Raw genomic sequence first — 24,034 nt, 5'->3', positions numbered from 1 at the left:
ACAGTCTGCTGAAAGCATTAGCAGAATGAGAACAACTAAAGAGAGGGATGGACAAGTTAATGACAGAACAACAGCACAAATTTCATCAGGCAACACTGAGGATTCCTTAAATGGATCCAGCAGAGGCCATTGTGTACATTTCATTTCTCCGCCCCCAAAATGCATTAGCTCTCTGCTTTGTAAATCAGAGATCCTGGTAAAGGCCCATTAAAAGTTTAATGCTTTTATCAGGTTAAAATATTACTATTGAAATGCTCAAATTGTCTTGCACGCATAAATAGGTTCACAGCTAGCAGCTTTAATGAGTATAAACATATGAAAATGTTTTTGTCACGTGTGCATTTGATGTATAATGGTGGTCACACTTGGCTATTATTTATTTATTTAATTTTTTTAATTATATATATTTTTTTCTGAATGTTTTGTTGGTTACTTTCCATTCAATTTTGTTTATTTTTAATTATACTAAAAAGCTCATTTGAACACATTATAATTTATAAATTGCTAATACATCACTGATATAATGTAAAAATACAACTGCTGTTTATATGTAAGAAAACTGTCCACTCTCTGTTGCTCTACAATTGTATTTCCATCATATTCACATTTTTATGCTTTTCCATGCAATTTAAGGCTATCTTCTGTTATATTGTGCAGAAATGCTATTTCTGCTTTGTAGCCTTGCAGTGATGTAGGAGTGTTTTATGTAGCCCCAGAGATGTCTCTGTAATGTAAGTTCAATGGCATCGACAATGATATAGAGCAGTAAAGTCAAAGGCCTTATTACCGCACCCCTAAAGTCTAATCACCTAATTGCTAATTAACCACACACCAAGCATTAAAAGATTTTGAGAGAAGTGAGATTGATCGTGGCTATCACTAGTGTTTTGACCCATAAACTAATGGAGGACTCAGAACACCAACAGAGAGCAAAGAGAATGAAGACGCTGACATTTTGCTTTTGAAGATTCGGGCTCATCCGGTGACTGCCATATACTCAGCAGATATGCTGTTTTATTGAAACACTTCACTTTAATGCCAAAAGGAGATGACGAGATGGTACAATGCTAAGAGGAAGCTTCAAACCTTGTACTAATGAATGTACTAAGTGAATTGATTAAGACAAATTCGGAAGGAATTTATATTTGACTCAAATTTTAGCTCCAAAATCTGATAAGATTAGTTACATTGGAAGTTGTGGTAAAATACTTGATATGCACTGACTGCACATCAATTCAATTAATCTTCCTTTCATTTATTTGAAATGGATTTAGTATTTTTAATTCTTTCATTATTTGTATCATTGCAAAAGTCTTTACTGTCACTTTTGATCAATTTGATGCATCATTGCTGAATAAAATTATTCATTTTTTTGGTAACACTTTACAATAAGGTTCATTAGTTAACATTAGTTAACGACATTAGTTAACATGAACTAATAATGAACTGCACTTATACAACATTTATTAATCTTTGTTAATGTTAATTTCAACATTTACTAATACATTATTAAAATCTTGTTAACATTAGTTAATGCACTGTGAACTAACATGAACAATCAACTGCTGTATTTTCATTAACGTTAACGAAAATTAGTAAATACAGTAACAAATGTATTGCTCATGGTTAGTTCATGTTAGTTAATACTTTAACTAATGTTTAACTAATGAACCTTATTGTAAAGTGTTACCATTTCTTTTTTATAAATAAAATCACACTGACCCCCTACTTTTGATCTGTATAGTGTTTTTTTTATTGAATAGGCTTATTATGGAATATTTGTAAATGTTACATGTATTTATTTTATATTTTCTATATTTATTTATCAAACTATTTATTGAACATTAGCGTCTTTTATCATATTGCCAGTTTATGAAAACAATAAGCTACAAGAGACCAAAAGTTACAGTCATGCCTACAACATCTTTTACCATAGTAAAATCCCCACATTGCTTTAATAACTTAAAGCCAATGGATATGCCCACTTCAGAATGATCTTAGGGACCACCATTAGCTTTGTCCCATGCAGTTATAACTTTGAAGTCTGCATATGTTATTGAAGTCTGCTGATTACAGTTATTACTCACCCACATATAAAAACTGACCAATATTTTCTTGTGATCTTGGTTGTTATTGGCACAAAGACCCATGGTCTGGAACATTCTGAACCTTTCCAGAGCATTTCCTGTTTGAGGCCCAAAAGCCTCATCCATCTCCATATCTATAAGATTCCTGCAAATATAAAAACATATTAATAAACTACTAATGGCATATAAATAAACCCAATCATTTGATTGTGAAATGTGCAATGCATTCAGTTTGTTTGTATTGTGCAGATGATTGCTCACAGTTACAGTGTCTTTTAATCATTTCTTTTAATCCTGATCCATGCAAACTGTAAAGGTCAAGTAGAAGCCTGTAATCCTCTCACAGGAAACACTTTTCCACCAGTTACAGCCTTGTGGCAGAGATACAGGGACATTTATTCAGTTGTTGTTTTGGTTTATGATGCAGGTGAACCACAATTGAGGTCAGAAAGTGAAGTCTCCTTAAGATGAGACTTCATATTAATAATGTAAGTGAAGTATCCACTAATATGAATCATTCAAACTGAATAATATGTCCCTTAACACACGCGCGCGCATACATACAGACACATTTTTGTACATCTATCTTCGTGAGGACATTCACTGACACAACACAATGCAATCTCTAGCTCCTTACCCTAACCATCACAACTAAGTGCCTAACCCAAACCTAAACCTAAACCTACCCTTAATCTAATTATAAACTTATGCCTAAAACCAAGTCTTCACCCTCAAACTGACCTTTAAAGGCATCTCAGAAAATTAGGACCGGCCAAAATGTCCTCACTTTACTCTCTTTGTCCTCACTCCGGTGGTCTAAAACACAAAATCCCAGCTGTACAAGTACACACACACACAGCGGATATTACTGCTTGCTCTGTGTGTGAGAGAGACACTTACATAAACTAACCAAAGAAACCAATCACTGCTCTGATGATATCAGCTAGTAAATTCACTGTTTAAAAAAAGCATTTGAACACTTAAAGGTGCAGTAAGCGATTTTTGAAAACTGTTGCAAGTGGATCGGACCGAGCACCACAAGCACCACAAGCACCACAACAAACTTGTAGCCAATCAGCAGTAGGGGGCGTGTCCACTCATGATGGGGTAGGAGAGATAGTGAGCTGTGCAAGAGGGAGATTTGAAGAAAGACTTTAGAAAGAGAGATGGCTGAGACATTACAAAAGAGGAAAGATCAGAGGAATATCACTGGAAAAAGAAAAGCTTAGGACCTATGTTAATATTTAAAAAGCTTTCCAGAGCTTGAGATACCTCTGGAAGGCCTAAAAAACGGATGCTGAGGTGATTCTGCTCCATAGAGTATGTGAGTAACATTGGTTTTGAGTTTCATGTCTGGAGCTGGTGTGCTACTGGTGACTAACAACAAACTCTTGTTTGTATATATTCTTGTGTACTTTATGTTCATCTTTGTGCATCCTTTTTCGTTCGTTTGTCATCTTCGCTTTATTTCTCGTGAAGCATTATTTTGCTTCGCTTCAGAGACACTCTTGCATTGCATGTTCGTGCGTTTTGGGGGGGAGCAATGAAGGGTGGGGTGTGTTTGTGTTTTGAGAAATCGCATACTGCACCTTTAAGTCACTATTAAAGATTATTTTAATATCTTAAAGGCACACTAACATTAAAATATCCAAAAACCACTAGAACAGTGTTATATATTTTGTTGACTTTTGTACTTACATTATCCCAGATGTTTCCAAGAATGTTTAAATCCAGAGAAATTAGCAATTTTAACCAGGACACGGACCGTGTCCATGCATCGCTTATTAGTGACATCATACCTGCGTTACCCTCAATTGTATTTTGTAGAAACCATGGAAACACCAAAGACGCTTTAATATATTACATGTTTTATTAGACAGGGGAAGAACTGTTTCGTTACATTTATAGACAGAAAACGAATTATTGTTATATAGCTCAACACGTTTAGTCTTATTGTTTGAATCTCGTTTTCTTGATCAATTGGCTAGCATAGTATAATCAGATACTGCTTTATTTTTAGTAAAAGTAATACAGCATTTTCTTCGTCATACAATATGTTAAAATTAACTGCATGCCATTTATCAACACAAGCCATCCAGCATTTATTAATATGATATTCTAATATCGATCTAGCTTACTGCAGTGTGCAACAAGTGTCTCATAGCAGCCAGCGAGCGAACGCACAAAGTAACGTTATAACATCATTTTCAACTCACTCAATTGTATCTAATATGATACAACAGCACTGCGTTACCCTACATACGCTTGACTGGAAGAAGCGGAAGCGGCGACTGCAGCATAATAAAAGTTCCGCTGCTCTCAAGACGCTCGTCTCTCATTAGCAATCTCTCCAGCGGCCTCGTTCAGCTACAACATCACTCGGCCCTGCTCTGCTTCATACTACATTAACGTTAATAATCTCATCCATGAACATGATTTCTGCCCGAGTCCCGTCCCGATTCTTTCCCACCAGCTGAGGTAAAGACAACTCCCAAGATTCCGTGCTCAATCTCAGCGTCATCAAGCTACGCCTTTGTTTTGAATAAATGACCTCTAGTGGCGAAAATATACAGTGTGCCTTTAATTTTGTATTTTATTTTATTCTTTGTTTTATTTTACATTTATTTTATTTTAAACGATTAAAGTTGTATTTTACTTTATTAATACTTTTAAATAATGTTTTATTTATTTATTTTTTACTTTAAAATGTTTTTATTTTATTTTATTAAAGTTGTATTTTATGTATGTTATTTATTAAATGTTATTTGTATCTTATTGCATTTATTTATTTATTTATTTTTGTATGTTTTTCATTGCTATTGTATGCAGAATGATCATGCCAATAAAGTACTTTGAAAATGAAAACTGAGCTGGAGAGAAAGAGGAAGAGGGAATGTGGGAGTTAGCGAATAGATGCCATTACTTATTTCTTCACAGGTAGTATAGATCAGTTTTTTAGCACAGTTTGAGGTTCTCTGCGGGTCCATTCTTTCCCACACCCTCTCTGGGCTATTAAATGACCTGCCTCTTGCTGCCCACAGCGGGACGTGGGATGGCAGCGCCGGTATGGAGACATTAAAGCCAGCATGGGTTCTCATAAAATATATGGATTTTTGTGATAGCCACATTGACAGCATTATGCTATTGGTTCTGTATTTTATTCAGAAAAGTGTTTTCTGTGCAGCCATTTCATACTGCAAAGTGGACAATGATGGAGAAGAACAAAGAAACATAAAGTCATTGCAGTTCTTATCGGTGGAAGCCGTGTAAATAGCAACCGGTGATAGTATTACTTTGTCAAAGGGAATGAATATGCAGGGTTGAAGGGAGCACGTCTACTTCACTATCTCGCACGCATTTTCAAATGTTCTCGTTCCTCTTCTCCCCAAGGACGAAGGGGAATATGTATACACACGCCGCTTCAGGTCAGGGATCCCATGTAAATTGCATCAATCAAACAGTGCCCTATTGTCATGCAAATGCCCGTTGTATGGAATAAAGGCTCTGGTGAAGTATCGCTACAAGATAAGTATAGTTAGATAGAAGCGTACATGAAGTGCCTGCCAACCGAGAGCACTGAAAACAAACCGGGAATGTTTGGCATATCGAAATGTGATTAGGTTGAGCAGTTCGGGCAGATTGAAAGAGATTGTCCAGATTGTCTCATCAGATTGCACCTCTGTTTTTCCACACCCGCGCTTGCGTGGGGTTGAGCGTCTCAGTTATTACTGTGAGCTGGAAGCCATATTGCGAAGCTGTTTCTACAAATAGCCGCCTCTACAAAAAGCCTCACAGATGTCACTCTGCGTTTGCACCCTTCCGTCCTGCTGTGTCTGGTTTATCTGTCTGCGGCAGAACGCACCTGAGGAACAGTGAGGTGTCATCGTAGCTGTCACCTGTGGGAGCAGGGAAGCTTTCCCCGCCGTCCTGTTCTGCCTTTAATTGCTGTCACAAGAGTGAGGAAGGGAGGGCTGGCGTCCCCTGACAGCCTAATTAGTCTTCTGTAGTGCGGCTCTGGGCAGTAAACAGAGACAGACTCTGATGCGCAGGTCCATGGGCGCACCGGTTCGGCGGTGGTGGAGGAGTGGGAGAGGCTCCTGGTGTGTTACGGATCATCAGACCTCTAACACCCTTATTAATAGCTCTATCCATCCTACTGCTTTGATTTCATTAACACTGTGTCACCTCAAGGCCCCAGCCAGGCCCACAGGCACTCACTATCCTCACACACACTCGTGTCCGCTGTCTCCATCCGCTGACCTCCCCCTGCTGTACAAACACTCATTATGCAAGGGACTCATTACGCGATTATTAAATACATGGCCTCGCATATGAGAATGCATCTGAATATTGATTAGATTCAAGTACGATTTGTGTGTAATTTGTAGGTAAACCGTGTGATAGGATTTCAATTTGCAAGGAAGACAGAAGGCTGCTGTTTTTTCATAGGCACACGCCGTGCGCAGGAGGTGGCATATGGAAGATTGTTTGATTAATCACTGAAATAACTTCAGACATCCTCATGAACTGCGTTACTAGTCTTGGCAGCATGTCCAGAATGCACTGACGAGAATTCAGTTAAATTCACAGATGTATGTTGTGCGTATAGCCTAATTAAAGGTGAAGTGTGTAATTATTTTGATGTTAAAATACTTTCTCTTCTAGTTTAATGGGTAGAGACAATGAAGTAAGCCATTCCCTGATGAGTGAAAGCACTGTGGCTCTGTAATGTTATAAAATATTGCTATTTATTTGAGCAGAAAAAATGGAAGTGGGTGGTTTTAATGACATTCGGTTTTATTAATGGTTTATTCTTGCTCCAATCATTCTCAGTGCAACACATATAGCTCAATCAGTGAACACCAAGGCTGCATCCGAAAACGCATACTCTCTTGTGTACGTACTTATTTTGAGTAAAAAAAAAAAGTATGTTCTGTATAGTATCAGTGTGTGTAGTATGAATGTAATCCAGGCATACTATATTCACCATGCTGTCATTATCATGTGACCTGCCAGAGTCTGTTGTGTCGCTTCACTGCCATTCACAAATCCTCTCCCATGGCCTCATGGGTTAGTAAAGTGTCAGAATCTCACCAGAAGTACTAGGTCATTCAGGTACTTTTTGCCTACTCTTTTATGAGTACTTTAATAATCTCATCCATGAACATGAATTAGGACATGCTTCTTTTGTCACATACTATTTTTCGGCTACTACATAGGGAAGTATGCAATTTCGGATGCAGCCTAATTCTTGAGCTAATGTGTCTGATGAGATGGTTCTTTTTACTGAATCTAAAGATATGTCTCATTTCAAAGACTGTGTCCTCCAGAGGTCTCATTTGTCAGCTGCATATGTCATCATGAAGGATATCTCATTTCTGAAAAGTAACTATTATAAAATTGTCTGTTATTCCTTCATAAATTGTTGTAATTTCTTTATGACTTTGGAATGTAATGGTTACTTTACTGAAATGAGGCAGCCTCGATGATGTATGTTGCCGACAAATGTGACCTCCAGACGGTGTTGTCAAGTCTGCGGTTTTCCTGTGGAATTGGGCTACTTTAACACTGATGCTGCATTGTTTTGTTTTTTTTTTCATATCCGCGGGTTGAAGCGACCCCAAATAACATGATATTTAGCCCCTGGAATGCGAATTTCACCAAAAACTACGAAACTAAAACGTGGATTTTACCCCCCGAAACACGATTGGGCTAGTTTTGAGAAGCAATTGGGCGGGTTTTGTTGTGAAAACCTGGCAACCCTGCCTCCAGAGGACGCAGCCTTCTAAATGAGACACAGCATAAAGCATACAGCTTGACAAGTAAAGTTTGAGTCTCAAGCGAATGATTCTTATTAGCTGGTTCTTTTTTGTGAATCGAAAACATTCAGCACAAACAGCAAAGTCAGGTTCTCGAGCTAATGACTCTTAAGCTGTGGGTATACTTCATTTTTTGCAATGCATAGCCTTGCAAAGTATACTTCATTTGACTCGTACTCATACACAGGCCTTCAACCCATGCGCAGTTTTGAGCTATCTCTCGCCACCAGTTACAACCCATGTAAACATCTCTGTATTCTTTCATGCTAGAGTTGTACAAATGAGAGTACTTTCTAACCTCTTCGCACAATCTCTCGTTTATGTAGGCCTCCATTGTCGCTATAGGTTGCTTGCGTTCCGGTCTGCTCTGTTTATGTAGTATTTCTTTGACTACCTTGTGAATCGACGCCCCCAGGGCACGGTTGCCACCTTGTGGATAAACTAATTATTACAAAAAATAAAAAAAATAAATGCGCATGTGCGACTAGTGTACAAGTTCCAGAGATTGTATATAGAGTACCTCAGGGATGACGTGTTTTTGTAGGCCAACCCGGAAGTTAGCGGCGCACAGGTTCCCTCGATCGAAAGCCAAAGCATTTTTCCCATAGACTTTTGGAAAATCGCAAAAAATATGCTCTGTGTTTAACAAAGGGTTATGACACTTACACGTTTTGTCTATCGAAATAATCTTTACAAGTTAACACAACATTTATACATTCTAAAGCCTAAATAAAGTTGTCAGATATAAAAAGCTAACAGTAGGCTATAAACGGACTACAGCACACTATGGTCGCGGATCAACATCAACACCACCAAGCTTCCTCACACTTTATTTAGAAAACAACTTTAATTAAAAACATGCTCACTGATTATGGTCTACGCTGTGTATGAATGCTTATCCACTTTTCCATGAGAAATGCTGTCCTAATGTCCTGTTTGTCATGAGGACATCTAAAGTCCCCGCCAAAGGAAGTAGTTCCTTTTAGCAATTTGTTAGCAACCGCCGTTTTTAAGACACAATAAAGATTTAAAAAATCTCAAGCGAGTTATAACTGGTGTGTTTTATGTCATAGATCAAAACTTGAAAATATTTAGAGGCTTTGTTAACCACAGAGCTTATTTCAGGCGATTTAGCAAAAACCCATTCAAAAAAACATTTGCTGTGTCCGAAATCGCCCCCTATACCCTCATTCACTATTCCCTACATTACTTCACTAATATAGTCCACTTGAAGGAGTGAATGAAACGAATGAGTGAATTCGGACACTGAGTGCGTTGGAAGGGCTGCCATTTTCGCATAGTTTGTGCTTGCTGTATAATAATAATTTGAAACGTAGCAAACTGGTAGCTCCAGTAGTAATGAATATTTATGTTGAACTCTGCCATGGAAACTAGCATGTACAAACCTTAATTAAACGATTTAATGATCAATTTAAAAAGGAATTTATACTATGTTGGACCAGCGCGGTTTGGAAAATGAATGGATGATTGATTCAGCTGCGGGCGCCATCTCCTGGCGAGACGTGAGAATTCATTCAGCGCACGACTCTCACCGCGCATTATGGGTATTCTCAAGCCGTTGAGCGTGCATCGGCTGTACACTCGTTATTGCGGTGCATTGTGGGATTGAATGAGTGCACTCAACATCGTCCACTATGGTTTCGGACACCACTACAAATGGCTGTCCCCTCAAATAGTGCCCTATTCAAGGGTATAGGGGGTGATTTCGGACACAGCCATTGACTTTAGGCTAATGGAACCGGAAGTCCTAAAATGCTAACTCGCTTCCGGGTTTTGCCTACAAAAACACGTCATCCCTGAGGTACTCCATTATAGGGAGATGAGAGGGTCTGTATCTCTTACCATTAGAGAAAGCATAATGGCTAACTTAATTACATGCGGCACCTCTCAGCCTATCGTGTAATGGCTTCTGGTCTCCTTTCCTGCGTACCACCAGTACCGCCCGTGCGTACTGCCACAGTCGGAGCGTTAGCATAAGCCGTTACGGTTTTTTGGCTAAAGGTTGCAGGCTTGCCTTCCAGGGGCTTTGCAAGTATGCTTGGTTACAATAGTCTGTAGGTGCTCGTACAGTACGTGCGTACTCTTCTGATGACGAAATTCGCGTCCCATGGACTGTACGCTGACCCTCGCGTACATGTAAAAAGTGAACTATACTAGGTTTATGAGCTTTTTTTTTTTTTTTTGCAAAGTATATAGCGCGACTAATGAAGTCTGATTCTCGAGTGAATGACTTTGAGCTTGTTCTTTTTGTGAATAGAAAGCATACAACATGATTGGTGAAGTTACATTCCTGAGTGAAAGACTTACATTTTTTTAACTATTCACAAACACTTATGAATCTGTTGGAGACATTTCTCAATTAATCTAACTCACTTACCGAACCATAAGTCATTAATTTCAAAATGTAACAAGAACTTAAATCAGGGTAATTAAACAACTGGTTGTTCATATGACTAAAGATGCTCATTATGAGTTTTGACAGTGATGTTTTTTTAAAAATAAATGAATTAATAAAATATGTTACCACCACATTTGGCAACAGAAATCAATTTATTTTCCCAGTATTTTTATTTTTTAATTAATTTTCCCCCCAGTATTTCTTGCTCAAATTTAAAACAGTCATTAATGGATGAGTTAAGGAACAGGAATCATGACTTTCATTCGATTCTTTTGGAGAAATGAGAGCACCATTTTGCGGTCCTTAAATTAGCCTGGAAAGACCGCTCGGCCCATAGCAGCTCAGGAATAGGGCAGCTGATGTCAGCGGGAGCCAGACCACAAAAAACCCAGACGGCTTAGAGACCCAGAGTAGCACTGACCCTTTATGCCCTCATGTCTTCCAAAAAAAATGCTTCTTCATTATCATTTATGTGCCCCAGGTTCCCCCAGCCCTGTCAGAATGAGAGTGGGAGCTGGAGACGCATAGATTCAAAATACCATAATTGTTTTTAACTCACTTAAACTAGACAATAATGTGTAGTTCTTCCTAGAAACAAACAATGTCCATGTTACCGAAAACTGCATTTGAATGACAAATAATTGCAGATGCAGGAAAATGCCAATGCTGTTTAGTCAAATGAAGAAGATCAGCTTTGAGGAGCTCATAGAGGATGAAATTTAATTTTGACATTGAGAGATGAGGGGAATTTAGATTTGGTCCACCAAACTGCTCTTCAGGGTCAACTCATTTTCTTCAGCTATAGGCCTAGCAGGATGTGAACACAATACGTGTGCAGAGCACGTAATTTAATTCCATACATTTTAACAGAGAGCTGAAGGTGACAAAACACAGTTGTTGATAAGTTTTGTTGTTTACAATCAGTTTTTAACTTAGGACAATAATACACACATCTAACAAATTTCCCTGTGCTCTGACATCATGAAAAAAGAGGTAACAGAGACAGAATTTGGATTAAGACTGTTTTATGATCACTAAATAGTTTAAAACATCCTAGCTATTTGCCATACATGACAGAATCATTGGTTCAGCAAAGTCAAAAAGGCATATCTTTGCAAGTTTAAGATCCTGCTAGGAGAGTGATTTTCCATGTGGAGCTGGCTGCAGAATTGATGTTTTATGAATTGTGGAGGGGTTGGAAGTAACAGTTTGGGGGCAGATTTGACTTGCAGATGGCACTGACACAGTTGCACCCCATTGAATGATTGACAACTTCATACAAGGCCGTTTCTCTTCACTGATGCTCAGAGCTTTTGGAATCAATCAAGGACATACTGTATACAATTGTCAACTTAAAAACATAGTACATTATACAGTTTTAGCGTCCAAACATATCAGTAGTTCTGGATTTATTCAGATAAACAACACTGAATTTATTTACAGATCTGAATAAATGTTTCCATAAACTGTAAACAAAAAATTCTAATCCCAGTGAGATCTGTTCCTAGCTTGGACAGTGACATTAATCAAAAATGAATGACATTAAGTATTATTCCTACTGTTTTTATTGTGGTTTTTGTAACATTTTTCTTTTGTTTTTTTCCATTTTTTATTTTGTAATGTTGTAAGTAGGGTGACCAGACGTCCCGTTTTTCCCGGGACAGTCCTGTATGTCAGCTCTATTTTTAGTGTCCCGACTTATTAAGAAAAAAATCATGTTTTGTCCCGTATTTCATCTTTTCTAAAATTTCTTTACAACTGGGTGATCATAGAACGAATAGTAGTAGTAAGTAGTTGTTATTTGTTAAAAAAATTCAAACATTTTAAAGGGGCTATATGTAAGAATTTTCATGTGAACAGCTTGTAACGAAACTTTAAAAATGAGACCTTCCTCGACTTCCTAGGTTGTCTATGAAAGCCTGTGGACTGATTGTTATGTGATGGACTCCTTACAGTTTTGCCGTAAAAATCCAAAGGATGTGGCGTTTAGGTGCCTCATTTGTCATAGAAGTAAAAAAGGATTAATTTAATCTAAAGTCTCACATAGCCAGATCTATAGTAATATCAAATCAAACAGTCAGTGTTCTGAGCCACACACTTAGAACTGCACATGCGCATGAAAAAATTTGCTATTTGAGCATATGAAATAACATTTATGAGACAGCTGTTGTCAGATTTTATTGATTTAAAATATGAAATTTAATCTTAAGCTTGGTGAACAGCTTTGGAAAATTTGATTTTTCCCAATTCAAAGAGTTAGGAACTGTACTTGCATGACTGAAGTAGCTGCCTGAGAGGCGTTTCAAAGATGGCCGCAGAGTGAAATGACTTGCCTTAAAGGGACTTTGGTTTTACTTGAAAACATTTTATATAAGAATTCAAGAACCAATCAAGGACATATTTGTCTGAAAATGAAAGCGACGTGACGTGTAGCCAAGTATGGCGATCCATACTTCAAGTGCACACACACACAGCATTGAGTATTGAACACGTTCACACTGTGATCACACATCTGGAGCAGTGGGCAGCCATTTTTGCTGTGGTGCCCGGGGAGTGATTGGGGGCTTTGCTCAAGGCACAGTTGTGGGTAATGAGTGGAAGAGAGCGCTGTTTATTCACTCCCCCACCTACATTTCCTGCGGGTACTGAGACTCTAACACACGACCTTCAGGTTACAAGCCCGACTCTCTAACCATTAGGCCACAAATGCCCCAGTTCTAGAACTATTCCAGCAGGCTTGGATGCTGGATGAACCCTCATGTCAGCTCTTTTTAATTTAATTTGATTTGAGCTGAGCTGAACAGAATCACAGGTAATGCCTCATTTTTGACCCTATAGAATTTAGAACTGTCAAGGTCAGACCACCTGCCTCACACACTGCAATTTCACTGTGCTCACATTTGTAATAGGCTAAAATGAAAAAAAAGAAAAAAAAAGAAACATAATTATTGAGACACAGCAAAACTGAGCTATTGTACTGATGAACCATCTGCCAACTCAGTCTGAATGTCACTGAAATAGAAAAACCCAGGTCTTACAGCACTGAAAATTTTCTTACAAGTAAAGTATGGATGCTTACATTTTCAACTCATTCTTTGAAATTCTCTTGTCTCAGTTGCCCTTGAGTGTCTTTGCTCCCCTGAGGCCACAAGAAAAATGCACAAGAGATCACCAACTGTTGAATGTTTCATGTCATAGCTATACTTTGTTCATTGCACATGTATTTTTAGACTTTAAGATTGCTCCTTGTGTGGTTTTATATGATTATTAGTATAAGCTTGGTCTGACTACAGCTTAATCATGGATCTGGTCAGGAATTAACTATTTCTTCCTAGCAGATGCTTTCTTAGTAAAGCATGCTCATTTAATTCCAATTTAAATGTAAAATAAAGTCTAAAGTGCTGACAGCAATAAAGCACCACCTAAGAATATAATGTTGTAGCCTACCGCATTAACTGATTCTGACCAAATGTATTTTTGTAAAGTCGTTTTTAATGTCCTCGTCTACTAAATAGAACAAGGAATTAAGGGGGATTGAAGAGGGATTAGAATTCAGAGAGTAAGTTGCACTTCATTGAGATAAATGTGTTGAAGTTGACATGATACTTAGTAAGATGTCTTGTCTAGTCGGAGATTAAGATGTGTTGTGTGTTAATGTCATTTGTTGATTCCTTTGGCACACTCCTTGCTGTTGGGATGTATTTCAGGTGTCTTGTTATTTAAAATGCTCCAATCATGAGGAATCACATTCTTCTTGATCTTTTGAGATGAAAGAGTGAAAACACACTGTAACTTTCAGAACACAAAACTTCCTTGCCAGTGGAAAAAAAGGCATTTATTGAAAAGGGGGGAAATGGCTCATTTTGTATTTTCATAAATTTTTGATGTAAGACAGATACATTTGAACACATGTAAATCCATTTGAACACATGACCACGCACCTCCACACGCCAGCGGTACCTCTGTATTAACAAATGCTGCCTGTCGATTGAGGGTGAAGTAGCAGGAGGAAGTAGGAAACTATTATTCCAAACACCAGACAATCTGATAAGAGTTTAATGTGGGAAAGTCTGTCAAACTTTGTGCTTTTCCTGACTGTGGCACCTGCCACTCTGCATTCCCTTCTGAAGAATGTCAATTTTAGGAAAGAGTGAGTGGTATTTTAACAAGTGAATTTGAGTGAAGAGTGAGTTTTAACAATAGCTGCTTTTCCACTGTCGGGCTGAATGTTAAGGAATGGTTCCAGTTATATTTCCAATTGAGCTTGATTCGGCACGGCACAGTTACAAACCATTCTTTGCCCGGAATTCTGAACCATGCTGTTGAATGCGTGTAGTGACGTCGCCACTCGGGATTGCACTTGTCTGTTGCCTGGCTGCCAGTTTCTCTGTAGCTGGCCAAGCGCACTATTTGAGTAAAGTAAACACAAATTAATAATAAAAAATTAAAAGAAATGTCTAATCATCCTCCAAAACGTGCTCGCTATTTACATCTCATACCGTCTGTAAACTCTTGTGTTACCAAGGCAATGACTAACGCATTTATTTTATATTCAAAAGAGCTCTGTTATCAGCCCCACAGTGGAAAATGAAACCATATCCGTAACGGCTGGGCTGGATTGGCACGGAATGGAATGGTTAAGCAACGGTGGAAAAGTGGCTAATGTCTCTGGGTGCGTCTCAATTAGCTTCCTAGTTCAGTAGGGCACTGATCAGGGAGTCAGACATTTTAAGACCTGTCTCAATCGCAAAATCCTTCCAGTTCACTGGAACGTTCGCTCCCTGAAAAATCCCACAATGCACCAATCAGGGAGCATCGATGCTCACTATACCAGAGATGGTCTTGTTATTGGAAGATATGAGGGTCAGTGGCTACCATTGGAAAAAGCATAATGGCTAACTTGGATAACATGTGCTTTGATAGCCAATCACATTACAGCCTTGGCGTAATTGAATTTTATTCAGAGTTGTGCGACAGTCAATCACTGTTTGCGGATACCATAGAAGTGAAAGAGAAGTGTCGTAAACTGAATCATACATGTCGCGCAATTGTCCGTGACTTTTTTTGTTGTTGTTTTTGTTGTTGGTGTTGTTGTAAACTCTAAATATAGATCAATCCAAAACTAATGTTTAAGATCAAACATGTTAAAGATTATCCAATGGACTGTCTATTCATTAAATGATAAGCTATTTTCTCACAAAAGCAGTTTATTCAGCATAGTGAAGCCTCTCCTCCATTGACATCCATTAAAAAAAATGGCCCTTTGTCTCCTTTCTTACGTACAGCAGCATTAGCAGGCATTACGCTTTTTTCGGCTAAGGTTACAGGCTTGCCTTCAAGTGGCTTTGACTATGCTCCCTTACTGGAAATTACATTTTTTTATATGTCAGCATAAACACACATCACTAGACAGGTAGCGAACATATCTAATTAACATTACAATTAATATTCGGCTTAAATGTTGTATGATATAACAAGACATAGCCTTTGCTTACACATTGTTGATTAATACCAGTGGTGACGTTCTACAATGTTGCACGTTGATATTGTACGTGTTCTTTTGAGTTTTCACAGAAGAAAGATAGTCATACAGGTTTGGAGCAACATGAAGATGACAGAATTTTCATTTTTGAGTGAACTATCCCTTTTAACTAAAACTGTAAAAAAAAAAAAAGAAAAGAAAAAAAAAGTTTTCATTAATTAAAATAAAGCTGAAATAAAATAAAATATAAATATTTAATGAGGAACTTAAACATTAAAAAATTTTTGAAATAAAGAAAACCAAAAATGAATTGAAATAAAATAAAGCTAAATAGAAAAAAATAAAAACAAACCAACAAAAATGGCAAAAGCACAAAAGAAAATTCTTAAAACTTAAACTAAAATTAAAACTGAAAATATAAAAATAAAATTCTATAAAATATTAATAAAAATACTATATAATAGTATATAAATACTACTAAAATCCCTTTATAGACATAGCAACATTAAATGGCCTGTTAAAGGTCAGGAGAGGTAGGAAAATGGTCATTAAAAAAAGATTATAAATAGTAAGAATGTATGGACCCCTTTAAATGTTTTTATGAGATGTGGAAACGCACCACTGCAGTATCATCACTGAAGTTTATAATATGCAGATGTCTCAAAGACACCTTTAATATTCTGATCAAGGCACAATGTTCATATTCTCAGTTGCTGTGTGTGTTTCCAGGAACAGAGACTTCTGGATCACAAACCACATGATTTGCTACAGAGATGATGACAGCAACAGGATGTGTAGCCAGCGTGTCTGTGTATGTTTGTGTGCCGGAGTATAAACACAGTGTGGGTAGGTCATATGATAGACCACATAGCACTTTGAGGTTTGTGTCCATGTTGTTAATGATAGTGAAGAGTGAATGTTAGAAGGAATGGTAACGTGTTAAAGGTTCATCGACATTTAATGCTATCATTTATTTACACTGAGAGAAGTAAATCCGGTTGATATTCATAGTGATTTAATTTCTATTTGTTTGTATGGAAATGATTAGGTTAGAAGATCTACTTTATAAATGTTCTGAATAAATGTTTAAGCATAAAATGTTACAGTATGAAAAATGTCTTTGAGCCAGACAGTACAAATCTAAATTCAAATCAGATTCTATACCAAATTGGTATTCAAGAGCTTTTGTTTTGATGATCCATGACACCCTTTGAATCAGATAAAGTCGAGACATTAGGATCAAAAGAAACAGAAGCAATTAAAAGGGAATCTTTGTAAAAAATAGTCCTGCACTGACAGCTCCCTGACCAGGATAGCTGCTTGAGAGGAAGAGAAACGGAAAACACGTTAAAGATTTTGTCAACATCCATTACAGAAGAGTGAACAGTCAAAGGATATAGTAGAGCTTTATCCGCACTGAATGAATTTGGATCTCTTTCTTTTCCAGAGAGCTCACCACAGTTACTGGGCTTTTAGCAAATATCCAACTGCCAAATGAAATTACAGATAAATCTGTCTGTAAATATGCCAAACCAACCAAAAACCCACAGAGGCCGTGAAAAGCATGACAAAGCAAAACACGATAATTTCAGAGTTTGCACTTAAACATTTTAAACTCTTTGCCATGTTGGGAATTATTAATGTTCATGGTTCAACTCTTCTCATATTTTCTTCTCTTATTTCTTCTGCCCTCTACACTTTACCTGTTGTTCTTTCATATGGTCTACTACATCTTTCTTCCCCCAAGAAGATCAATATTGACATACCAATGGATTTTAAAGCTATGATTTAACCCTTGCATAGTGACTGTGCATGTTATTTTTTCCCTCTTATATTTTATTTTTGGAACAAAAATAAATAACATGTAATTGAAAGTTAGAAAATGTGTTCAACAACACCACATGGACATGGACTTTAGTGTCTGACCACTGCAGAACGCCTCTGGTTTTATGGTCCATGGCTAAGCTCTGTTGGAAATCTCCTGGGAAGGGAGAACTGAGCTCTCTAAAAGTGCCCACTGAACCAAGTTGATCTCCTTTCAGCTTTAGTCCAGAGAACCTCTGTGACCAAAACCACACTGTTTAATGTTTGTTCTTCAAAGTATATGCCTAAAGGTGTAAGAAAGTAACCAGAGCACAGGGCAAAAATTCCCCAAATATTTAACATGTGATATATACTGTGTGTGTATATATATTTATGTATATATATATACATATGTATTTATAAATGATATGAATAATTAAATGACTGTGATCTGTTAAATGTTTCCTATAGCAAAGCATTTATTGTGTTATGAAGTGCATTATTTATAAATATATTTGTATGTGATGTTGATTTTAATTTATTGGTAACAACCATAATTGTTCATTCTATATTGAGTTGACTAATTTTAAAGGGGACCTAAAATGCACCTTTTACAAGATGTAATATAAGTCTCTGGTGTCTCCAGAATGTGTCTGTGAAGTTTCAGCTCAAAATACCTCACAGATCATTTAATATAGCTTGTCAAATTTGCCCCTATTTGGCTGTGAGCAAAAATACGCCGTTTCTGTGTGTGTCCCTTTAAATGCAAATAAGCTGCTGCTCCAGGGCCACCTTTCCAGAAGAGGGTGGATGTTTAATAGCCTGGCTCGTGCTTCGGTTGCTCATCAACAACAAAGCTGAAGAATCTCACGCAGCCAAAATGACGATTGTCAGTAGCAGTGCTCAGCCTTACATTGTTCAAACAGGAGTCGGACACTGATGGAGAGACTCAGGAAAAAGTTACAACTTTTAGAAAGCAACTGGACATTTCTGGAAACGAAATAGTAAATCGGCGCACGTTTTAGTAAATAGAGGGAACGAATTAATAAATAGTGCACACGATTTAGCCTACTATTTTTTGCATGTCATGTCCGGGGCTCCGTAGATTTAACTCATGTGCCATCATGTTAAACTTTTGTGCAACTCCAGCATTGAATTGACCCTCATTTGTGAAACAGTCCAGTGTAAAATGACAGCAAGACAACAACACTGTACTACAACAACTCTTCCTCTTCTCTAAAGCAGCCCAACATGGCCTCACCCTCTTTGTTGCGTGTTCTTGGGGGCATTTTAGGGTTAGTGATGTCACTAACCTGGGAAGAAGCTTGCTGTAGTCTAGCTGTTTGTTGTAGTCCTTAAACAGCGAATTCTTTAAAAGAAAATATCTTCCTTTGCATTGAACTTTGAGCGTCATAACTTTGCAGATGTTGTTTATGCTCTAATAGCAACAATACACACTAACTAAAGTTAAAAAAGTGAAATCATATTCAACCACCCCTTTAAAGTCAGCATGAAATGGAAGTTGCATTAGTCTTTTCTTCCTTATTGTGATGTATATTCAAGTGAGAAAACCCGTAGGATGGGACTTAATTTTGTCCATCAGAAATTGATTGGATTAGTTAGATCATTGTGGTTTGCTATTGCTGTGATCTCATGTGAGTGACAGGTTGTCCCTTTCTCACGCCAGTAAACATGTCATCAGAGAAAAGATGTTGCTGCAAGAACGATTGAGGGCACATGAATTAAAAATAACGATGACCGGATAAATTATTTATAAGAAATACTGCCATATTCCTTAAAAAACAAGTGTCGACTTTGATTTCATGGTGACTTTAAGTATTTGACATACTCAGTGGTCTACACCAGTGCTTCTCAAACCTTAAAGCTTCGAAGCTTAATGAAGCAGTGTTTTGAAATCGCCCATCACTAGATATTGTGGAATAAAGTCACTATTTTGTTATTTTTGGCACACAAAAAGTATTCTCGTTGCTTTATAATATTAAAGTTGAACCACTGTAGTCACATGAACTGTTTTAAATATGTTTTTAGTAGCTTTCTGGCCACTAAAAAAGGGAGTGTTATTGCTGGCGATGCAGGCCTTATTGAGTCATCGGATTTTATCAAAAATATCTTAATTTGTGTTCCGAAGATGAACAAATGTCTTATGGGTGAGGAACAACATGAGGGTGAGTAATAAATGACACAATTTTCATTTTTGGGTGAACTAACCCTTTAAATGAGATACAAAATGCGCAGTGGTGGGGGGTCCCCCAGGATAGGATTGAGAAACACTGCTCTACACCATGTTTTTGTGGTTAGAAAAAAAACCCTCATAAAATATATAAAAAAGATATTTTTGTGTATGTTAAATGTGCTACAAATCCACATATTGGAACAAACGGCTTCATTTTGTGAGGTAACTCTAAATGCTATTACCTCATGGCCATCAGACTCTTTCTGGCCAGCTGTTTTGGACATGTAATGGACTATTAGTCATGTACAGGGATCTACAGTTCAAACAGTTCACGTTTTGGGCGGGCTTATAAGAAAGTTTTAAGGAGAACCATCAAAACACTTCAGTGGACACTGATTGGACAAGCAACCTGTCACTCGAAAACCAGGGGTGTGGCCTGGGAGCGATCGTTCACAATGTAATAGAGTTTTAGCGCAGTCTTGCTTTTTCATAGGCGTGTGTCAACTGTGTGTGCCAAGGGGTGCTCCGCACTTACCAATGCGATTAATGAAGACAATGAACCAATTGAGGGAACACTAAACTAACAACCAGCTTTTCCGTTTCGTCTGTGTTTTAATACGGACGAGCTTTGCGTCTGCAAGGAATCATCCCTCTGCACGAGCACAAAGGAAAATTTAAAAAAGGAAGCAAAGGTAAATGAGCTGTTTTTCTCTTTTGGTAGAAGTTTTTCTTCGTGTCTGTTTATATGATTTGAACTCTGTCCGTGACAGCCAGCGAAGTTTGTGTAGGATGGAAACACACTGCGATATTTTGCACAGTTTGGGGGAAAATAAGCAGGTATCGTTTCAGGTCGGTAAATATTGCAGTCAGTGCCAACATGAAGGCAGCCTTTATAGCTACAGACAGTGCGTTTCTGATCTGATTTACTGCTCATATTTTTTATTTTTTATTTTTATTCTTTGCTCGTTTTAGGTGTTGTTCAAACGTGTATATCCTACATGTAGGTATTAGTCTTCATTGCACACCTAAATATCAAAACCGCTGGAGGTTGTCCTGTCCACCTACAATATTTCTAATGCTGTGACATAGTTGTTGACAACGTAGAACAAACATTGGTCATGTTGATGAGAAACACATAATGAAATGTGAAGTATCTCCGTTATCCAGTTAAACCTGTACTAGACGTGTTTGCACGTGAAACACTTATCTTGTCTGCGGTTACAAGCTCTGCACGAAAGCGTTCGGTTGTTTAGATAACGCGCAGCACTCAGTCAGCTGGACTGTAGAACATAAGGAGAGAGTCGTATCCTGGTCCAGAAAGATGGACATGCTGGGTTTGGACTGCTAATCGGTGGTTTTAGAGGAGTTTGGCCTTGGGCACGGAGCTGATTCATTCAGCATGTTGCGCACCTTTACCAGCAGTGTGGCGGCGAATTAATTAGGCTTACGAACATTTACCGTGGTGATAGTGTAGAAATTAAATACTTTAAATGTCTGATTTGTTTTAGCCTATTTCTTTTCTTTCTTTTTTTTTTATGACAGCGTTGGCTAAACCGAAATACCAGAGTTTTACTTCTTGTCACGATACCAAGATTTCATTAGTCGGTGCCGTAGGCTAGTTAAATTTCACTATTCTCGAAATCACGGTAGATTGCTATTGATCACGCTCCTGACTGTTTAATTTAACAATTTTAAAGTGAAAATGAATACTTTTAAATCTAAATAACAAAATGTCACGCAGCCTTCGACTATTTTTCAGTTAAGTTTAACATTACTTCAGTAAGACAAGTAAACAAAATGAAGAGAGAACAAAGAAACGCATTATAGGAACAAAGAATGCGTGACGTTTTCCAGTATCTAACTGTAGAGGGCTTATTAAAGCTAGTGCTTTAAAGTTATCCAGATGAGAGCAGTGAGGCAGTGATTGTCTTTTTTTCTTGCCAATATTGTTTGAGTATTATTAATGACATAATGGACTGCGGGATGTTTAGGCTGCATTTACACTGCAGGACCTAATGCACAGATCTGTTTTGACACATCAGATTTTTTTTTTCTGTCCTGTCTGTGTACATTCACTTGAGACAAAGCTGACTGTGTCCAATATCTTGCCAAGAACTGCATTTTGACGGAGAAGTGCATTTGACCGCGCAGTCGAGTACGCAAGCACTCTTCAGAGTGCACGCGCACAATTACGCGTGAGCGTTTAAAAGCAGCATTTTTACTTGTACTTTTGACATCCTTAGTAGTTAGTATGATATTTTGGAGAAACAATGGTTACTATAATAAGTTTAAAGGTTGTCTTTGGTTAAATTGAAGAAGAAGAAGAAGAAAAAAAAAAAAAAAAAAAAAAAACTGTTCATTGCATAGCCATACAGTAACAGTTAGCCTATGTTGTTCATAGCATTGCCAGAAATGAGCTGTTTTTAAAAGGACAATATTTGACCACTGGAATTGATTTTCAGGGTAATTTTTTATCTATTATGAGGGTATATTTTTATAACTATATAAAACACACACGTCCATTTATGTCCATTAAGTGAATCAATCAATAGAAACAAATTCTCATTCTGAGCAATTATGGCTGTCATCCATTAAATTACTATCACATGCAAAAGCATATGTAGTAATGCACAAGATATCTTTACTTGAGTATATTGCTGATACCTTTGTTGTAGATCAGTTAACTACAGGGTCATTTTGCCCCCACATTTTAAATATCTGGGGCATGTTTTTCATTTTAGATGGTGTTTTTGCCCTAAGCATCTCTTAATGTCTGACCCTGCTTTCTTAAAATGATTTTTGTCTCTGACAAAATTCAACCGTAAGCAAGACTAAGAGTAGCTTGGAGGGTTCATCCCTTCGGGTGCAGGAGGTATATTTCTGGCATCTACCCCGAGGTTGCCTTGAATCATCTAAGTGTTATTGAATAATAAATAGCTCACTGAGCTATCATTAGACATTTTCCTGTGGTATTTTTTTATTTCTTTTTTTAAAAAACGTTTGATAACTGTTATTTAATAAGTAGGTTTGGTCCATAATTGCAATATAAGTGCTCTTAAAATATTCAACCAGTAATTCTGAAGTGGCCCAAGTAGAATTTTAATGGGTTCCAGTATTATGAATACAGTCAAGAGCGTGTGATGTTTTCTACTTGAATAGCTTTTCTCTCTGCTTTGCTTCAATGATTTTAAGACTTTTATATATTGTTTATGTATCACAATTACCCTTGAATACACTGTTGACATTCGTATTGTTAGAGGTCAACCCTCTCTTGTTGTTCTGTGGAATATATATGGTACATACTTTTTCCTTGTATTTAATGGATTTAAATCAAAAAGGAAAATTCTTTTATCATTATTCACCCTAATGTCATTCCAATCCTGACTTACTTTCTCTTGCTAAACACAGAAAAGATTTTTTTGAAGAACATTGGGGTCCATACAACATTGCTCGCAAATTGCTTTGGCTATTTTACAGAGAATATTTCTCAATCATTTAACTGTGATTTTGAAGCAAAACAATCTTGCAGCCAGTTCTGTTCAATATAAGCTAATGTTCAGACATCTCTAGTCCTTGTCTTGGTTAAAAGCCCGGTTTAAACCCTAATGATCATCTATAATCATTAACCTAGAAGGAGATCTTTGATAGCCAGACATATACAGGACACAGGAGGCATTTTCCCTTTGAATTTACCTCTGGTTTTGTCTCAGCCCATCATGGCTGCCTCTAGGTAGGGTAATGATGCGTATAGCCTGGGTGTAATTTTATTTCCAATTTCCATTGCTGTAGTTTTGCCCTAAATGATGTTATGCTAGTCGTGTACCGTGGATGGCTGTGCGCTCCTAATGGCTCTTAGGGTAATGAGAGCTAAAATAGCCTTGGTGCTACGATTGGATCAAAGCCATCATCTACCGTTGTTGTTTTTTCCCCTTTTTCGTCAGATGAGGACAATTTACTTTTGAGACTTGTTACCCTGCTTTAGTTATTCATAGAAATTTTTATGATGGATTGAATCTCTATATGGAACAAATGCAAATCAATTCATTCTCTACATTTGAATGTGGACTAAACAACCATCGTGTACCTGTTCTAGACCGGCTGTGAGACACAATGGATCGCTTTCAATTAGTTACTCCAGGGAGTTCACTCCGCACTATAATGGCCCCTCATATTTCATGTTGATTGTTGTAACCCGTAGCAACAGGGTAGCCAATAGCTGGAAGATGCACC

The 24,034-nt window shown here is 37.5% G+C and overlaps 1 protein-coding gene across 3 annotated transcripts in view; it reads left to right on the top strand.

The window, feature by feature from the left end:
* Positions 1-20,262: 20,262 nt before the first annotated feature.
* Positions 20,263-24,034, top strand: part of sema6e (sema domain, transmembrane domain (TM), and cytoplasmic domain, (semaphorin) 6E) — a 154,843-nt gene continuing 151,071 nt past the window's right edge. For 2 of the 3 annotated variants that reach the window (XM_051866642.1, XM_051866638.1), the window contains exon 1: positions 20,265-20,496. The gene's annotated coding sequence lies outside the window, so the exon portion shown is untranslated. Of the gene's footprint in view, positions 20,497-24,034 lie in introns of all 3 variants that reach the window. The other variant, XM_051866641.1, reaches the window with a different exon arrangement.

Source organism: Ctenopharyngodon idella, chromosome 16 (genome assembly GCF_019924925.1).
Source record: "Ctenopharyngodon idella isolate HZGC_01 chromosome 16, HZGC01, whole genome shotgun sequence".
Taxonomy (NCBI): domain Eukaryota; kingdom Metazoa; phylum Chordata; class Actinopteri; order Cypriniformes; family Xenocyprididae; genus Ctenopharyngodon; species Ctenopharyngodon idella.
Note: the sequence above shows the minus strand (reverse complement) of the source record. Positions and strands in the feature narration are given on the sequence as shown.